The sequence below is a fragment of the Nicotiana tabacum genome, chromosome 13, assembly GCF_000715075.1.
Source record: "Nicotiana tabacum cultivar K326 chromosome 13, ASM71507v2, whole genome shotgun sequence".
Lineage (NCBI taxonomy): Eukaryota > Viridiplantae > Streptophyta > Magnoliopsida > Solanales > Solanaceae > Nicotiana > Nicotiana tabacum.
Genome location: NC_134092.1, coordinates 106,373,904 through 106,393,718, shown reverse-complemented (window position 1 = coordinate 106,393,718; position 19,815 = coordinate 106,373,904). Strand labels below are relative to the sequence as shown.

General features: G+C 34.5%; 1 long non-coding RNA gene and 1 other non-coding gene across 2 annotated transcripts; both read left to right on the top strand.

The window, feature by feature from the left end:
- Positions 1–5,738: 5,738 nt before the first annotated feature.
- TRNAV-CAC (transfer RNA valine (anticodon CAC)) lies at positions 5,739–5,812 on the top strand. The gene has a single exon. It is a non-coding gene; the product is annotated as a tRNA-Val (tRNA).
- Positions 5,813–6,288: 476 nt separating this feature from the next.
- Positions 6,289–8,586, top strand: LOC142167886 (uncharacterized). The gene is made up of 2 exons (XR_012698127.1): positions 6,289–6,931; positions 7,891–8,586. It is a non-coding gene; the product is annotated as an uncharacterized LOC142167886 (long non-coding RNA).
- Positions 8,587–19,815: the final 11,229 nt, after the last annotated feature.

Below are 19,815 nucleotides of genomic sequence, written 5' to 3'. Positions count from 1 at the left end.
TAGCTTGTTATAGTTTGTGTTAGTGTATTCATTATTTGTATTACAAAATAAAGTGTTAACGGATTACATTTATATTATTTAGATAGTAAATAGTAATGTGATTCAAAAATTTGACCATGTTTGACCTAATAACCGACCAACTTTGGTTGGTTATTTTCCAAGAAATTACATATATCGACCAAAGTTTGTCGGTCAAATCTCCCCTTGCAATAACCGACCAACTTTGGTCGATTAAATATAAATTTTATAAGATCTTTTAAGTAATAATATAATTATTTAAATTTAAAAATATAGGTCCACATTACCGACCAACTTTGGTCGGTAATAAAGAAATTACTTTGACTAAGCAAGTCTGATCAGAACAGTCAAATTTTTGACCAATATACCGACCAACTTTGGTCGGTATGTAATTTAAAAATAATATATATATTTTTTGTAGTTTTCGTCCAAGTTAGACGATTTTTTGATCGCTTATGTTGACCGACCAACGTTAGTCGTTATTGGTTGATCGGTTTTTACCTGATTTCTAGTAGTGATATTTGTCGTTTCAAAAACCACGAAGCTATTAATTTTTTTTAATCACTTCCAGCCTAGCTTACCAATTACTATCCCATCTATATAATGATTAACTTGTCGATATTTGAGGAAGAGATAAAGGTAATTTAATTAGTCAAACACCCCTTATGAAATATATGCATGAAAATTTAAACATTAGTGTAAAAAAATTAGAGGAGTATCAAAATTTACAGCTGTATATTTTCAACTTTTTTTATATTTTAATCTTTTCATGCGGACTAAAACTCAAGATTGTTCTCTAGCTTATGTGTCTCACTTTAAAGGACGAGTTTGTCACGATCAAATTAGGCGAGCATATATCAGTGTACAAAGAAATCAAGGAGGAGGAAAAGGAAAAAAGAAAAATGAATCTAAATTATGATTTGCATGGACTCTCTACTTCTGTAGATTTGCATGTTCTCTTTCAATAATATAGAATCATTATACACAGGGTGATGAAATAATATTACTCTATGATTGTTTTTAAATTTTTCAGTCGATGTCCAATACTCATATTAGACTTTTAATTATGTGCCGCTTAAGGTCCATTAAATGAGGTAGTGCTTCCTATCAAAATTTCTTTCATACACAAAGACTCAAATCTGAGATCCTTAGTTAAGGGAGGCAAGTGCACAAATAGTCATTTTCCTGAATGTTATTTAGAGATTAGTCAGTACTTATTTTATTCTGAAATTTTAAACTAAAAATCTTGACTTAAGAACAATTCATGACATTTTTGTCTTGAAAAATTAAACTTAAAAAATGAAATATATGGCACTGACTAATTACTAAATAGCAGCCCTTTAAAATATCTACGTAATGTTATTTTTATCAGTTAAAAGTGGAAGGATCCCATACATCCTACCACTTCCAATTACTACAATTAGGTTAATGAAATTTTCGACGATGACGTCAGCACTCACGCACGCATGCAGGCAGAGATATACATATACAAAATTAATGGACTTTAGTGACGTTTAGTACTAACCATAAGCTTAACATAAATAAATAATGATGTCAATAATATATCCACTTAGACATGAGATAAGATTAAGAATAATAGTTTAATTAGGTTATGGTGCTGATGTTATGTTAAAACATACAATAATTATAGTGGTACCTACCTATCAATGGTTGGGTGATGATTCCTTAGTGATTTTCCTTTTCAGATTCTCTATTTGAGCGTTTCAATGTATGAAAAGCTACGTCACCCTTTCCCACTACCATCCCATTTCATTTTAGATAATTTATTCTTATCAATTTATGTGGTGTTAATTCAACAATATGAGTTTCGCAAGTATCATTGGCTTTAAGATTGAATTATGTAAGATTATAGCAGATTAGATATCATCGTAAAAATAGTCCAATAATGATATATTTTTTGAACATTGATTTTGAAGAAAAACAGTAAATACATGATGAATATAGAAAAATTAACCTAAATAGCTCCCCCAACCGTTTAAACGAAAAATAGCTGGCGAATATATAATATATGTATAATTTATGTACAATATGTATAACCATGTATAATTAATATACATCGCTAGAAAAAATAAAAAGTGAATCCATTCAATTATTTGTGTAAGGATTCCGGTATATAATCTATGTATATATACCGTCTATAAAAAATTAAACAGATTTGCTTAAAAGTTCGATGATTTATACCGTCGATCCAACTAAATTTGAGATTCAAGCATAGTTTATTGATTATCATGTGGGGTTTTTCTTTACTATTTTCTCAAGTGCACTTTCTAAAGTGGATTTACCACTAAGAGTGGCTAGTGTGGTGTCACCATGTGGTGAAAGATTCAATTCCACAAGAATTTAGATTCTCTCCCCCAAGTTTGGATCATTCGATTTATTGAAAGCATTCTTTGAAGCAAAAATTCCGGTAAATCAAGCCTGCGTAGAATACTTGACTTTTCCATGTGCAAGACCACAAAAAGTATTCCCCCTAAAGCTCAGCTCTGCGAAGACCTTTGGGAGATTGACCTTGGGGGGGGGGGGTTGGTGGGGTTTTCCCAACTTGGAACTCGTTCAAGTGACATGGTTTGTGGCTAGATAAGGAATTAGGTTTTATTATTATCTACAGTCTACACAAAGGTCAATGCTTTTACATGAATATGACAATGAAGTACAGTTTTATCTCATCAGCTTATGAATGGCCACTTACTGTTTCAAAATTGATCATTTTCATCAAACAAACTTACTCTAACGATCGGTCTCCCACGCATGCAGGCAGAGATATACATGTTGTATGTTATATATAAAAAATTATACAAATTTTATATAATTTTTCGGATATAAAATATAAATAGATTCTGACGCGAACTAAAAATGAAAAAAGACCAAATTATAATTGCAAGAAAATATAGGGTCCTAGCAACCAAATAAATGTATACTGGACCACAAGAATGCAACTTGCAAGTCCCACCCTCAGAAAAAATGAATTTTATATACCATCTAATTCCAACAAAATTTGGAAAGAAAAAAATAATATTGGAATTTGTACTTTAGCCTCCTTAATTATAATTATAATCCCGTGTTTGCCTCTAACTAATTGCCCTAATCAAATTTCATCGTATTGCATAGCGTCGCATAAAATGCGCACTGTAATTTTCAAGAAAGCAAAAGAACACAAAACAGACATTTTTAACAAAGGAAAAGAAAAATCGAATCCAATCCTTGGAATTTAGGTATGTTAGTCAAGTATTCTGTTGAATCCAATAGATACGCTAAGGGTTGTAGAAGGAATACAACAAGTGATCTTATTTGAGAAGCTATCTATCTATAGAATCTTTGAACCATCTACGTTTGAATGTGGCAATCACACAGAATATAACATGATATCTGATTATTCTTTATAGGACTCATGCATGCCTAGAAATACTTCCTTTTGGACTTAATTTCATTTTATTTTCTTCGAGCAACTGTGGCAACTTTTTTTGCACAACAGTAAATGTGACCGTGACCTTACATTGAACCAAGTCATTTCTTTTTTCTATTTACCCCGGTGATAGACGAATTGACGCGATACATTCAAATAGAAGTGCCATAATATATGTTATTTGCAGATGACATAGTGCTGATTGACAAGTCGCGATGCGAAGTTAACGCTAAATTCAACGACGTAAACCAGGAAGTGGACATGGAGGTAAGGCTTGATACATAAGTCATCCCCAAAAGAAGAAGTTTTAGGTACCACCCAGGAAGCGGACATGGGGTGAGTCTTGATACACAAGTCATCCCCAAGAGAGGAAGTTTCAAGTATCTTGGGTCAATAATACAAGAAAGTAGGGAGATTGATGAGGAAGTCACACATTGTATTAGAGCAGGATGGATGAAATAATGGCTTTTGGTGTCATGTATCTTGTGTGATAAGAATATAATGTATCACCAAGACTTATCGACTATATTATATTGGGAGTGTTGGCCAATCAAGAACTCTCATGTCCCGAAGATGAACGTAACAGAAATGATGATGCTGAGATGAATGTGTGTGTATACTAAGAAAGAATTCTTATTCTTAGAATTCTTTTACTACATGTTATTTTTTGTGCTTCAGTTATCGTATTATCTTGATGTTGTTACTGCTTCTTTTTTCGATGGCTTCTCCACTAACATAAATCTTTTTATAACTGTTGTGATTGAGCTGAAGGTCTATCTGGAACATCATCTCTACCTTCACAAGGTTGAAGTAAAATTTGCATATAAATTACTTATCCTAGACCCCATTTATATAATTACATTAAGTATGTTGTTGTTTGTTTGTTCAACTACATAATATAAGACTATTGAGATTTAAACTCATGATAATACAGTTTCTTTTTTAAAATATCTATTAATTTTTGCATAACTATATATATATATATATATATATATATATATATATATATATATATATATATATATATATATATATATATATATATAGATATTGAAAAAATATATATATATATATATATATATATATATATATATATATATATATATATATATATATATATATATATATATATATTAATGGAAAAAATATAATTAGGCAATATTTAAGAAAAAAAATTCAGAATCCTAGCAGAAGTGTGTAATTAACAAAACTAGCAACTAATTAGCTACATATCTAAAATAAATATATAACGAGAATCACATTAAAAAGAATCACGAACGATTCAGTTCCTAAATTATATTTCAATAATATATTATTTGGATATACATGATTCATAATTATACCATGTATTCATTGAATACTAAGTTATAAACAAAAAATTATGGTTATAAGTTATAACAATGGTATATTCAATATTTATTTCAGTTTATTCATCACATATTCAACATAATGTGTGAAGTATACCAAATATATTTCAAAAATATTATGCGTATAAACATATAAATTTTTATATTTTTAAACAATACCTTGGAAAGTGAAAAGGGGTGAAATTGAATGGGGGGGAGGGGGTTGACGTATAGGAGAGGCGTTTGGGAAAGAGAAAGATATTGAAATTCCTATCTTTTTGTATTAGCTTTTTGATAAAAATAGGTAATAGATCCTTAATTTGTGTTTTTATTTTGATGTCAAAAGATCAAATATGGCAAACAAAAAAGTGATAATTTTCTCTTAAATAATTAGCTGTGTAAAAATCTCTCTTGGAATAGGTGAATCGTTGAAAAGCCCAAAAAGGAAACAGTCTAAGGCCCGACTACGTCGTTGGGCTTTTCCACTTCTTGTAAAGCCTGTTATTCTCGTTAGAAACATGCTCCCAAATCCAATTTGCAAAACTTTAACCTTGACAAGGCAAATGATTGATACATATTAATTAATCTCCTTTTAAGATGAATTATTAGTATCAGATGTCCTGGCCTGGACCTAACTATATTTCTCGAAATCAAGAATATGATTATAATAAGTAAGGTAGGAGAACGCTTACCCAACTCATACTTCCTACTAACTCATGCATTGTGATCAGACTAATATATTGCTACGGTTTTATTACTTCAGATCTCTCAATTAAATTTATTAATATATTGCTACTTTAGATCTATTAATTAAATAATATCTATATGAGAGGTTAATAATGCACAAAGCATGCTCATTCTTGAAAGATTAGATAAATATCAAAATCCTTTTCTTATATACGGATTCTATTCTAAGATAATATTTGTAAAATATAGATTTTTAGAAACAAGTCTGGGTGGTGTAGTTGGTTATCACGCTGGTCTCACACACTAGAGGTCCCCGGTTCAAACCTGGGCTCAGACAATTTATTTACCCTGAAGAAGGTTTTCTTCTCCTTTTTTTTCCACAATTTTTCTTTTTCTTTTATCTCAACAAATCCAGAGATTTAGGGGAAGACATAGATGTGAGCACCTAATTTTGACCTTACTTGAATTTTTCGCCATCTCTTAGTGTTTAAATATTTATTAAGTTTAATCTTGATACTTTAGCCTTTATTTCACTTTTTAGTAGGTTTATTTGATAAAATTAAAAATCATATAAAAAGAATCACATTTTAGATAATAGTTGTGTTTTATTTGCAAAAGAAAAGAAAATTCACAAAAAATATATTTTCCTTCTAATTTTGGTAAGACTAGTAATTTTATAATTTTTTTAGTAGTTTTTTTTTCTAGTTTATAATATTAATGTAGTATTCTTAATTTTAGATTATCTTTAAAAAAGAAAAGACAAAAAAAAAAGAAAAAAAAAAAGCTCATTTCCATGGCAAGATTTTTCCTTTATCTTCTTTTAACCAACCTCACATGCTCACTATATACACACACAGAGATAATTTTTCTTTTAGCCTTATCTAATAAAACCTTTCTTGCTCCCCAATTCAACTGCTCAGCTATATAAACACACACACGAAACGGGCCTGGGGGAAAAGAAACAGAAAAGAGCAGAGAAACATTGAGAAGGGATTTGGAAAAGAAATAACAACAGAGAGACGAAAAGATATAAAGCACAAAAAGAGGAATAGAGTATCAACCCCAAATCCTCTTCTTCCTCCATGATACCTAAAATCCTCCATTAAATCCAGCAGTGAGCACCACTAAAATCCAGCTGAAACAACATCAAGAACTCCTCCATATTCACCAAAAATTTCCATCAACGTCACCCCAAAGCAGCTCCGAACCCAGCTGTAAATCAGTCCAAGGATCCACACGGACAGACCTTAAATCATCGAAAAGAGTATGAGTTTAAGTGAGGTCTTCGTTTGACCTTCGGCGAGGTTTTCCGGCGAGTTTTCCATGTTCTAGTCACGGTTCGATCGAAGCTCCGATCTATCGCGGTTCAGTTCGCGTTCCGGAGATTTTCATTTTTTAGGCAAATCTAGAACTTTATTCCAGTGTACGCCATAGAAAAGAAAAATCATTAATAAAGGTCCGTTTTCATCTTTCCCTTCATTTTTGTTCCTCATCTCTATTTTTGTTGATCATATTTTTTCCTTTTTTTTTTCTTTTTCTTTTTCGTTTTCTCTAGTTCACTTGAATAGTTGTAATATAGTTTGTCTCCTTTGTTTTCATATGGTCATTATTGCTAAATGTTTGGGTGACTGCTTCGTTTGCTTGACAATAGCTTAAAAGTCTATAAATTGGACCCCTCTTGTTGTTTGTTATTCATTAATAAAAATGGAGATTAAGTTGCTGAAGGAATTAGTTTTTGAAACACGAAAGGTTTTTCTATTATTGTCTTTATTAATTTATGGTTTTGAAATTTTGTTTAAGTTTGTTTATGAAGCTGTAAATGAGAAACTTTAAGAATTAGAGTTAGCTGGATATAGCGATTTAAATAAGATCAATAATGGGCCAAATAATTTTTAGCGCAGTTCAACAAGAGCAATATTAATCTAATCTTTGTAAATATAGTTTTTTTTTACACACTTCATCCCTTTTTAACTATTATTTAAAAAAATAGCATCATTTATTCTTTATTCCATAAAGAGTACTTTTTTTTCATTATTAGTATATTATAAAAATTAAGCTCAACATTTAATAAGTTAACTGACTCACTAATCACAGGAAGTACTTATTTTGTCCATCTCCATTCTCCCTTTCCAACATTCATCTTATTCACTCCATTTTTGAAAATTCGATACATATGTAAATGTCACCTAAATTTAAGATGTATTGATTTATACGTCTTTTATACTTTGTATATCAAGTATCACTTTAATTCAAAATGTATTTTTATGTATATAATTGTTATATATTTATTTATGAAGTGTCATCTTATTTTAAGATGTATTTTAATGTATATTTCAAATATATTTTATATGTCAAGTGCCATTTTAATTCAGGATGTATTTTTTATGTATATTTTTTTGTATCTTTATATGCCAGTGCCTTCAGCAGCCCCTTGAAGACAAGTTAGCACTTGATGTTAGTTGGTCCTTTTTGAACACTTGCTTCGAGACTCTAACCGAAGCTAGCAGGAATGTTGGAAGGTGGACTCCCGAGCAGGTGCGGGCTCTGGAGTTTTATGATAACTCGCAGGTGCGGTTGGTTGTCCGCAGAAGCGAAATCGCAGATGCGGCTCAGGGGTCGAAGGTGCGGACCCAACCTAAGTAAGTGGACTTCGCACCTGTGATGGCACGTAGAATAAAATTTCTGGAGCATTGTTTAGCTTGCTCAGCATTGGCATTGGTATTGACTTGTTTAGCTTGCTCGGCATTGGTATTATGTGAATTGTTTGGAGAAGCAAATGAGTTCCAAATTCAGTTTTGATGGAAGCATTAGATCCATATTGAAATTTTGGAGCCATAGCAAAAAGAATCGTCGAATTCGGACATCGTATAAGAGAGTTATGTCCAATTCTGAGTGCGGCCACACATTTGATTTCTATGGCCGCACAATAATTGTGCGTTCCGCAAGTCTTGTTTGGCTTAGATGTGGAACTCGCTGACCTTTGTCTTCTGCGGCTGCACAATTATTGTGCAGTCCGCTCTCTCTCTCTCTCTCTCTCTCTCTCTCTATATATATATATATATATATATATATATACACACACACACACACACACACACATCTTACTATATACATAGTATATAACGCTAAAACCACAAATCATACCCCTATTCAAGCTTTAGGAACTTAAGAATTTTCAACTTCTACATTCGATGTCGAAACCTATCAAATCAAGTCCGATTGAACTCAAATTTTGCACATAAGCCATATTGGTATTGTGAATAATGATATTGTGAACGATGATACATCGGTAATAAGGATCTCCAACTTAAAAATATGGAAATTTACTTGATAATTTATGTGGTTCTAACTTGATGTTTTGGTATTGTTCGAGGCTTCTGGTATACGTTGATGATTTGCCCACAGTGGCCGAGATGATATGATGGGATGCCCTCAGAGGCTTGATGATGTTATGAACGCATATACCTATGCATGGTATGACATTTATACGCATATGCATGACATAATAAAAATGGAATGATTCACAGTGTTATGCAGACGTACATGTCGGGTGAGTTCCGCGGAAGAGGAGGTGTGGTCGTAAAAGCAACGTCGCATGTGAGAATCAGGCGAAATTCTAGTTTTTTGGCCGAAAAATATAAAAAATGAGGAATGATCATTGCGGGGCGGTTACTATGGTTCCTTATCTTAATTAAATTTAAAATATATTTTTATGTATATTTCACATGTCTAAGTGTCATCTTAATTGAAGATGTATTTTTTTATATGTTTTAATTCAATGTATATTTTTTATATATACGTTTTGTATATATTAACATATATTATTATCGAAGTAAGATCTTTATCTTAAGAAAGAAAGAAAGAAAGAAGGAAGAGAAAAATTTAAGAAAGATAATTAAAAAGAAAACAAATGGAACAAATTTAGAAAATCTATTAGCTTCGGTAGAAAATATCTTAAGAAAGAAAGAAAGAAAGAAGGAAGAGAAAAATTTAAGAAAGATAATTAAAAAGAAAACAAATGGAACAAATTTAGAAAATCTATTAGTTTCGGTAGAAAATAAAATTAAGAAGAAGAAGAAAAAGAAGGAAAGTTAATAGATAAAGAGAAAAAAGGCATGATTTTTGTATAAAGAATTATTGACTTTCCATTCAAATTGCTAATATTTAGGGATTAATAATTAATATTTCTATTTTAATAGAACTGTGTGCTACAAATATAAATATTTTCCTGCCACAACTGTAATATTGAGTTTTATGCTAAGAATTTGTTATATTTTTTTTAAACTATGACAATTATGTAAAATTCCCGTAAATATACGTAGTTGGCCCATTTTTGCTCATTTAGTTCATACTAAATAATTGTTGAACATGTTCCAAAATCGTTATCATGCTTTAGGCACGTTCTTAATTCAAATCAATTGTCGTGATTATGTATACGCTCGCGTGATATAATTACGATTCCAGAAATAAATTACGGTACGCGTTCGCGCAACTTTGACAAAACAATCTTGATAAATAATTAAGTGTTATTAATTGTGTACACGTACGCGTGACATGATTTTACTATACCGAATAAAACGGCCTCGCACACACGTGATCCGTTTCCAAGATTAATTTCATAACCAAGTAATTAAAAAGTGGTAAAAAGTAAAATACACATAAGTTCTAAAATACGTAATTAACAATTAATTAAGCCAAATATGATTGAAGCGACTGTGCTAAAATCACGGAACTCGAGAGTGCCTCACACCTTCTCCGGGTTAACAGAATTCCTTACCCGGTCTTCTGTGTTCGCGAGCCATAATTCGAAATCAAAAATTTCCTCGATTTGGGATTTTAAAATAAATCGGTGACTTGGGATACTATAATAAATATTCCAAGTGCGATTCTAATTAAATAAATAATCTCATTTCGAATAATGTCATTTTAATTGAAAAAACTCTCCCACGGAAAAAGAAAAGAAAAGAAGGAGGTGTGACAATAGACATCTCTTTTAAGTTATTTTCTTCCTAGTATCCAATTTTTCCTATCCACACATGCCTATTTATCCCTTCCCCCCCGCCCCCCGCCCAAAAAAAAAAAGATACTCCACTTTTGGCTTGATTTACAAGATATTAAGTTTATGGTCGATGGTAAACTTTTGCACAAGCGACCTTTTGAGTAATGAGTATTGGTCAAATGCATTCTATCTTGGCGATAAAACACTCTACTTGTATGCTACTGCTCTTTATATAATTTGGTGTGTCATTTTATTTTAATATAGGTTAACTAATACTAAAAGAATCTCTAAAAATGAACTCTCTTGTCTATCTCAACTATCAATTTAAGCTTTAAGCTTTTTGTCACATCAACTAACGTAATATTGAAGGAGAATACGGAAGAAATTTACGTTGGATATTCCACCGGCAATATCATAAAATTAATAATTTAGTAAATTTGAACATTTGTTGGTAGAGTTTTTTTTTTTTTCCAATCTGTTGCTAGAGTTCGTTGTATCAATTATTGTGATATTTATCCCTTATTCTTGTTACAGAACAATCCATAGAGAATTAAATGAAGGATAGTAGGATTATTAAAGAGTGATTTTTAATACTTTTCTGTAATTGGTTTTAAAACAAGTAAAATATTATTCCTCTTTTTTCCTCTTTGTAATGGAACATTTTGAGATAGAAAAGGACCATTTACCAAACTTTAATTTCTGCCCTTAGTTTATGAATTCAGAAAAAGAAAGGATCATTTCTCAAATCGAACAATACCCTAAGTTGAAGTGCAATTCCTTTTTCCTCTTGAGGGCAAACTCATAGTGTTATTTTTATACTAGTGGTAGAACCCGTACTATGCGTGAATTTTTTAAAAGAGAATTAGTCTTATGAAATTATAATATGATATATCATACCGTTTTAATAAAATTTAGTTGCTATTTTATTTTGTAATGCAATGTGCATCTATATAGAAATAAAGGATACACATCATATGGTAATCAAATAAATTATTTGATCTTTATTTTATTCTTTACTAAATTAGCCAGTACGGGTATTTGGGTTGGCTTTTAAGCTGGCCAAATCAACTTTTAAGCTCTTTTTAGTTTTTTTCAGTATTTGGCAAAGTCAAAAAGTGCTTAAAATAAGTTCAAAAATGCTTAAAACAAGCCAAAAGGTGGGCAACCACAACTTATTGCTTTTTAGCTTAAAAACTATTTCTGCTGAAAAGCCACTTTTTATTAACTTGTCAATTGTCCTAATATTTTGTCACTATTTTTTTTAAATATAATATAGATATATATTTTCTTACTCTAAAAATATATATTTTTTTAAATTTATGTTATACTGTTCAAAATTCTTATATTGTCTAAATTTATCAATAATTTTTTGAGTATTATTTACGTACCTTTTGTTATATTTAATTGATTTAAAGTATAAATATCTTAATATTATCTTTATCCCCCTCTTTTCGTACATTATTTTCTATTGTAATATTTGATTAGTTTTTTTAGATAAAGTATTTGTTCCCCCTAAATTATAATCTTTAATTCATCAAAACTATAAAGAAATAAGGCTTTTATTATTTTTGCAAAACATCTACCAATATTTTAAACATTTTTTATTTTATGTTATATATAATATCCTTATATATATATATATATATATATATATATATATATATATATATATATATATATATATATATATATATATATATATATATATATATATATATATATATATATATATATATATATATATATATATATATATATATATATATATATATATATATATATATATATATATATATATATATATATATATATATATATATATATATATATATATATATATATATATATATATATATATATATATATATATATATATATATATATATATATATATATATATATATATATATATATATATATATATATATATATATATATATATATATATATATATATATATATATATATATATATATATATATATATATATATATATATATATATATATATATATATATATATATATATATATTAAATTTTTTCTAAAATTGTCAAGTGGATTCTTATTAGTTTGCCACTCGGCTTCACCATATTACAAATTATCCTCTTATTTTATATATATAGATATATATAATTCGAACTCTACTCTTTTTATTTTCTTGCAAAATAATAAAGTCACTCTTTTTATAAGTTTTCCATGAGGCAAAATAGGAAATACAATTAAGAAGAAAAAAAAAGCATAAAATTAGAAAAGAAAGCTCAAACAAAAAGACGTTGGTTTCGTTTCCAAAGCAAGAACATTTATCCTCTCTTTGCTTTACCACACCTAGAGAATATCGGCAAAGCTCAAATAAATCAGTGTTAAGATCAGCAGATGTAAAGTCAGAATTTGAAGTTTACGATTTTAAGATTCTAAATTTTTTAAATTATTAAATTTTTAAATAATAATTTGTACATATTTAACGAATTTCTTAATTAAATATATAGTTTAAACTAAAATATTGGGTTCAACTTCTGCTCTCCCTCAAGTATAATCTCAAAGTAATGCTAGCTAATGATTTGTTGAATGTGTGGCATGTGGCCAACAACAGATGCAACAATGAGCTTGTAGATGGAAGGTACTTTGGGGAACTTTGAGATAAGTTTGAATACATTAGTAGCTCCTCCCTTGAAGCTACACCTTGGCAGCTTGTTCGTGATAATCTCTAAGCTTCAGTTTTGTTTTGCAAGTAAATAAAGAGATTAGGGTTTAATTTATTTGAGTTTTTAAAAAAAAAGGATAAGTTGCAAATCACACACAAAAACACACACATTAAGGCTGCATACAATTAAAAATAATGATTAAACCTACAATTTTGCGCCTCCACTAAGGTCTGCAAGATTATAAAATTTGCTTCAGCAATAAGGGTGTATATCGGTAAAATCAGGGATTGACCATACCCCGATTTCCTGGTAAAGAAAACGGAAGAAGGACACGGACGCATGAGACTGAAATAGAGATCGGAAATCATTCATGTCGAGACCCATGAAAGATGAAGGGCCGTAATATTTGTACCTGACCGAGGATCACAACGCGAATCTCGCTCGATGTCGGTTACAGATCAGTAACTAACGGGAAATGGAAGATTTTACTTTTTTTAGACTTGTACTAGGGATGAAACTCTCCTACTATACAAATAAGAGGGTTTTTCTTTTATTCAACACATTGTAACACGCAAACCAAGGCAATACAAATTAATTTTCTGCTTTCTACCTATTGCAAAAGCTCTTACATAACTGTTTGTTCTTTATCCGATTTGGATTCGAACCAAGGGTCCGATCAAAGGCGAAACTACTGTTCAACTTAGGTTTGGCATGGGCCGTAACATTACAATTGGTTTGATTATTCATTATGTCTTTAACTCGTTTATCTAATATTCTTGATTATTTGTGTTGAATCAATCCACATACCCTTAAAACTGCGTATAAATTTAATTGTTATCTGTTTTAATGGTAAACAGTTTGGCGCCCATCGTGGAGCTAAGGATAATAGTGGTGATTTGATACAAATCTTCATAACACACTCTATTTTACGCTTGTTCTTTAAGGTCCTAATTTCAGCTCAGCTTAAAAATGTCAAATTCTCAATCTGCCTACTTGAACGTTAACCCTGAGTCTACCCATAAAATCTGGTGCCTAGCAACGAGGCGCCTCATGCTGATCCCAACAGAGTCCCGGTTGTCGATCTGGTCGATGCTAACTCATAGGTGGCAATCGACGTCAATATGTTAACTTATCCCAAAAACAGCGTTCGTGGGGGACCCCGACCAATGGCTCGAGAAACGCATGAATGCGAAGGCGACAGGGTAAGCCTACGGTTAATCGTCGAAATGTTGCAGGCTCAACAGGCAACGATGGCGTAACTACAGAATCAAAGCCACACTCCTAGTAGGGTTGAGCCCGAAAAATCTCGAGAAAACATCCGAAGAAATGAACAGATCACCGAGAGACCGGGTGAAGCTGAGCCTGGGTCAATCCCGAAATAATAAAAATGCTTGAAGCATTAACGAAGTGGGCGGAGTCAGGTGAAAAGAAAATTGAGGCCAATGACAAGAAGGCGAAAACATACAATTTCAGGGTCGATCAAATCATAGGAGCACCCCCGATATTGAAAGGGCCGAATTCCAAGAAGTTTATCCAGAAGCCTTTTCCTCCGAATGCGGCACCGAAGCCGATCCCAAAGAGGTTTCATATGCCTGAAATAACAAAATATAACGGAACCACGGATCCGAATGACCATGTGACCTCTTATACATGCACAATCAAAGGGAACGACTTGGAAGATGATGAAATCGAGTCGGTTTTGCTGAAGAAGTTTGGGGAGACTTTGTCCAAATGAGCAATGATATGATATCACAACTTACCCCCAAATTCTATTGACTCGTTTGCTATGCTTGCAAATGCTTTCGTGAAGGCCCATGTCAGGGCCATCAAGGTCGAGACCAAAAAGTCGGACCTTTTCAAGGTTAAACAAAGAGACAACGAGATGCACATGGAGTTCGTGTTGAGGCTCCAGATGGAACAGATGGACCTGCCCCCGGTCGCAGATGATTGGTCCGTTCAGGCATTTACTCAAGGGCTTGACCCCTGAAGCTCCTTGGCTTCGCAGTAGCTAAAACAAAATTTGGTAGGGTACGTGGCAGTAACTTGGGCCGACGTCCACAACAGGTACTAGTCAATAATTAGGGTCGAGGACGAGTAACTCGGAGCCCCTTTCTGGGTCTGTTTATCCCATTAGGGACGGCGATATGTCTAAGAGAGCCGTCAATCATGAGCCAAGGCCTGTTTGGGATCAGTACCAACCATACAGCACGGACCGAAGGGGAAATGGGACTGGGTGCCACCCCATAAGGAATGAAAAGAGAGGCGATCAAGGGCCCAGTAGCCGAGGTCTGATGAGAAAAAATGGTTTCGACAGACCACTCGGGGGTAGGGAAGCATCGAGATTATCAGAGTATAAGTTCAACGTTGATGTTGCCAGCATCGTATCAGCCATCAGGCGCATCAAGGAGACCAAGTAGCCTCGATCATTGCAATCCGATCCTACCCATAGAGATCCCAAATTGATGTGTAAGTATCATGGCACTCATGGCCACAGGACCAAGGATTACCGAAAATTGAGAGAAGAAGTTACCTGGTTATTCAACAACGGGTACCTTCGAGAATTTCTGAGCGATCGAGCCAAAAATCACTTCAGGAATAAAGACACCAACAAACAGGTCAAACAAAAGGAGCCTCTGCACGTCATCAACATGATCATTGGAGGGATCAATGTCCCCCAAGGGCCAATGATAAAGCGCACTAAAGTATCTATCACAAGGGAAAAATGCACCCGAGATTATGTCCCGCAGGGAACCATTTCGTTCAGCGACGAGGATGCCGAGGGTATCATACAACCTCACAATGATGTGCTGGTAATATCCATACTTATCAATAAATCTCGAGTTAAATGTGTGTTGATTGATCCAGGTAGTTCGGCCAACATCATCAGATCGAAGGTCGTAGAGAAATTAGGGTTACAAAACCAAATAATGCCGACAATCCGGGTGTTGAACGAATTTAAAATGGCATGTGAAACCACTAAAGGAGAGATAACCCTACCGGTGAACACTGTCGGGATGATCTAAGAAACAAAGTTCTATGTGATTGAAGGGGACGTGAGGTATAACGCCCTATTCGGAAGTTTGTGGGTTCACAACACGAGGGCGGTACCTCCGACCTTGCATGAGGTGTTAAAATTCTCTACGCTGGGAGGAGTCAATACGGTCTATGGAGAGAAGCCGGCTGCAAAGGAGATGTTCACAATCGACGAGGTAATCCCGGTGCCTACAGTTTTGACATCAAGGAACACAGAGCCGACCAGAAAGGAAGAAATTAAATAGCAATCACTGATGTCGATCTTGGTCGAACAAGAAGAACGAGGAACAGATGGGGAGGATGATTACGGAGTCCCGAGATCGTTCATAGCTCTTGATGACACCGACGCCACCAAATCGACGGTCGATGAGTTAAAGCAAGTCATATTAATCGAACACCTACCTGATCGAAAGGTATACCTGGGCATGGGGTTAACCCCCGAGCTTAGGAAAAAACTTATTGATTTTCTTAAAGCTAACATAGATTATTTCACTTGGTCCCATATTGACATGACAGGGATCCCACCGGAGGTAACCAATCATAAGCTGAGCTTGGACCTGAAGTTCCATCCAGTTAAGCAGAAGAGGAGACTGCAGTCCGAGGTCAAGCATGCGTTCATCGATGACGAGGTATCTAAACTCCTAAAAATAGGGTCCATTCGGGAAGTTAAATACCTAGACTAGTTAGCTAACGTAGTGGTAGTACCTAAAAAGGGAATAAGTTAAGGATATGTGTAGTTTACAAAGATCTAAACAAGGCATGCCCCAAGGATTCTTTCCCTTTACCTAACATCGATTGGATGATCGACACGACAACCGGGCATGAGATACTCAGCTTTCTCGATGCCTATTCCCGGTACTTCCAAATTTGGATGGACCTGTACGATCAAGAAAAGACTTCTTTCATCACTAAATTTGGACCTACTGTTATAATGTAATGTCATTCGGATTAAAGAATGCCAGTTCTACCTATCAACGCCTAGTAAACCGGATGTTCAAAGAACGGATATAAAAACTAATGGAAGTTTATATTGACGATATGTTAGTCAAGTCCCTGCGAGCAGAGGACCATTTGAAACATTTGCAGGAGAGCTTTGACATACTGAAGAAATAAAATATGAAGCTGAACCCAGAGAAGTATGCATTTGGGTTCGGATCGGGAAAATTCCTCAGATTCATGGTATCCAATCGAGGGATCGAGATCAACCCCAACAAAATCAAAGCCATAGAGGACATCATCGTGGTGGACAAAAGCCATCGATTCTTCTCACTATTAAAGAAGAAGAATAACTTTTCCTGGACCCCAGAATGCCAGCAAGCTTTGGAAGAACTCAAACGGTACCTATCGAGTCCGCCCCTGCTGCACACTCCGAAGGCGGACAAACAACTGTACCTTTACTTGGTGGTTTCTGAGGTGGCGGTAAGTGGAGTCCTAGTCAGGAAGGAAGAAGGTACGCAATTTCCTATTTACTATGTCAGTAGAACTCTAGGCGAGGCTGAAACAAGGTATCCTCAACTAGAAAAATTGGCGCTCGCTTTGCTAAGTGCCTCCAGAAAGCTAAAGTCGTACTTTCAATACCACCCCATATGTGTCTTGGCCTCTTACCCGCTGAGAAACATCATGCACAAACCCAAGTTCTCGGGCTGGTTGGCCAAATGGACCATCAAAATTAGCAGGCATGATATCGAATATTGACCCCAAACCACTATAAAATCTCAGATTTTGGCAGACTTCATGGCCAACTTTACATCGGCCTTAATACTCGAAGTCGAAAGGGAATTACTATTGACCTCAAGGACCACTTCGGGAATTCGGACCCTTTTTGCCGATGGTGCCTCGAATGCTAAGGGGTCCAGGCTCGACATCGTATTAAAGCCACCTACGGAAAATGTAATCATGCAATCTATTAGAACTGTGAAATTGACTAACAATGAGGCTGAGTATGAGGCCATGATTGCAGGTCTCGAATTAGCTAAAAGCCTTGGGGCCGAGGTGATCGAAGCTAAGTGTGACCCCCTCCTCGTGGTAAATCAAGTTAACGGGACGTTCGAAGTAAAAGAAGAACGAATGCGAAGGTACTTGGACAAATTACAGGTAACGCTTCATCAATTCAATGAATGGACCCTGCAGCACGTACCTCGAGATCAGAACAGCGAGGCCGATGCTCTGGCTAACTTGGGGTCATCGGTCAATGCCGATGAATTCAGTTCGGGAACAATAGTGCAACTCATGAAGCCGGTGATAGAAGAAGGCCACGCTGAAGTAAACTCAACGAGTTTAACTTGGGATTGGAGGAATAAGTACATATGCTACTTGAAGACCAGAAAATTGCCTTCAAATCCCAAAATATTAAGAGCCTTGCTTAAAGGCTGCCAGATTTAGCTTGGTCGAAGGGGATTTGTTTAGGAGAACCTTCAACGACCCGCTAGCCAGATGCTTGAGACCGGGAGATACCGAATATGCCTTGAGAGAAATTCACGAAGGCACTTGCGGGAACCATTCGGGTGCAGAATCTTTGGTTTAGAAACTAATTAGGGCCGATTATTACTGGACCGAAATGAAGAAAGATGCGAATGACTTCGTACGGAAATGCGATGACTGCCAGAGACACTCCATGATGATCCATCAACCGAGAGAAATGCTCCACTCGGTTTTATCCCCGTGGCTATTTATGAAGTGGGAAATGGACACTGTCGGTCCCCTACCATGGGAACCCGGTAAAGCTCAATTCAAACTATTCATGACCGATTATTTTCCAAATGAGTCGAGGCTTAAGCATTCGAAAAGGTCCGGGAAAAAGATGTCATTGACTTCATCTGGGACCACATAATATGTCAATTTGGGATACCGGCCGAGATCGTTTGCGATATTGGAAAATAATTCGTCGGCAACAAGATAAATAAATTTTTCGAAGATCACAAGTATCAAGGAGATACTATCAATACCTTATCACCCTAGTGGGAATGGGTAGGCAGAATTAACAAATAAAACCATACTTCAAAACATAAAAAAGAGGTTGACCGGTGCGAAAGGGAAATGGAAGGAGATCCAGCCCGAAGTCCTGTGGGCATACCGTACAACTTCAAAATCTAGCACCAGGGCCTCCCCGTTTTCATTGGTTTACGGAGCCGAAGCCTTAATACCAGTCGAGGTGGGATAACCGAGCCTCAGGTTCCAATATGCGATAGATGAGCCAAATGACGAGACCATGATCACGAGCCTGGAACTATTAGATGAAAGACAGGAGGCCACCCTGGTCCGGTTGGCCACCCAAAAATAGCAAATAAAAAGGTATTACAACCGGAGAGCCAGCCCCCGACACTTTAAGTTGGGGACTTGGTGTTGAGGAAAGTAACATTACACACCAGGAACACCGAACGAAGGAAATCTAGGACTAGACTGGGAAGGACCATATCGAGTTATCGGAATAACCGGCAAAGGCTCGTATAAACTTGAAGCGGGAAACGACGTACAACTACCGAACAACTGGAATGTGACACACTTAAAGTGGTACTACTGCTAAGGTACAAACTCAATTACTTTTTAATAGCGTTATAAATCAGACTAACGTATGCATGTAAACGGCCATGGACTGATGTGGCTAGTAGGTCTGAAAGCACGCATTGTGCTCTTTTTCCCTTTGAACCGGTTTTGTCCCAAAGTGG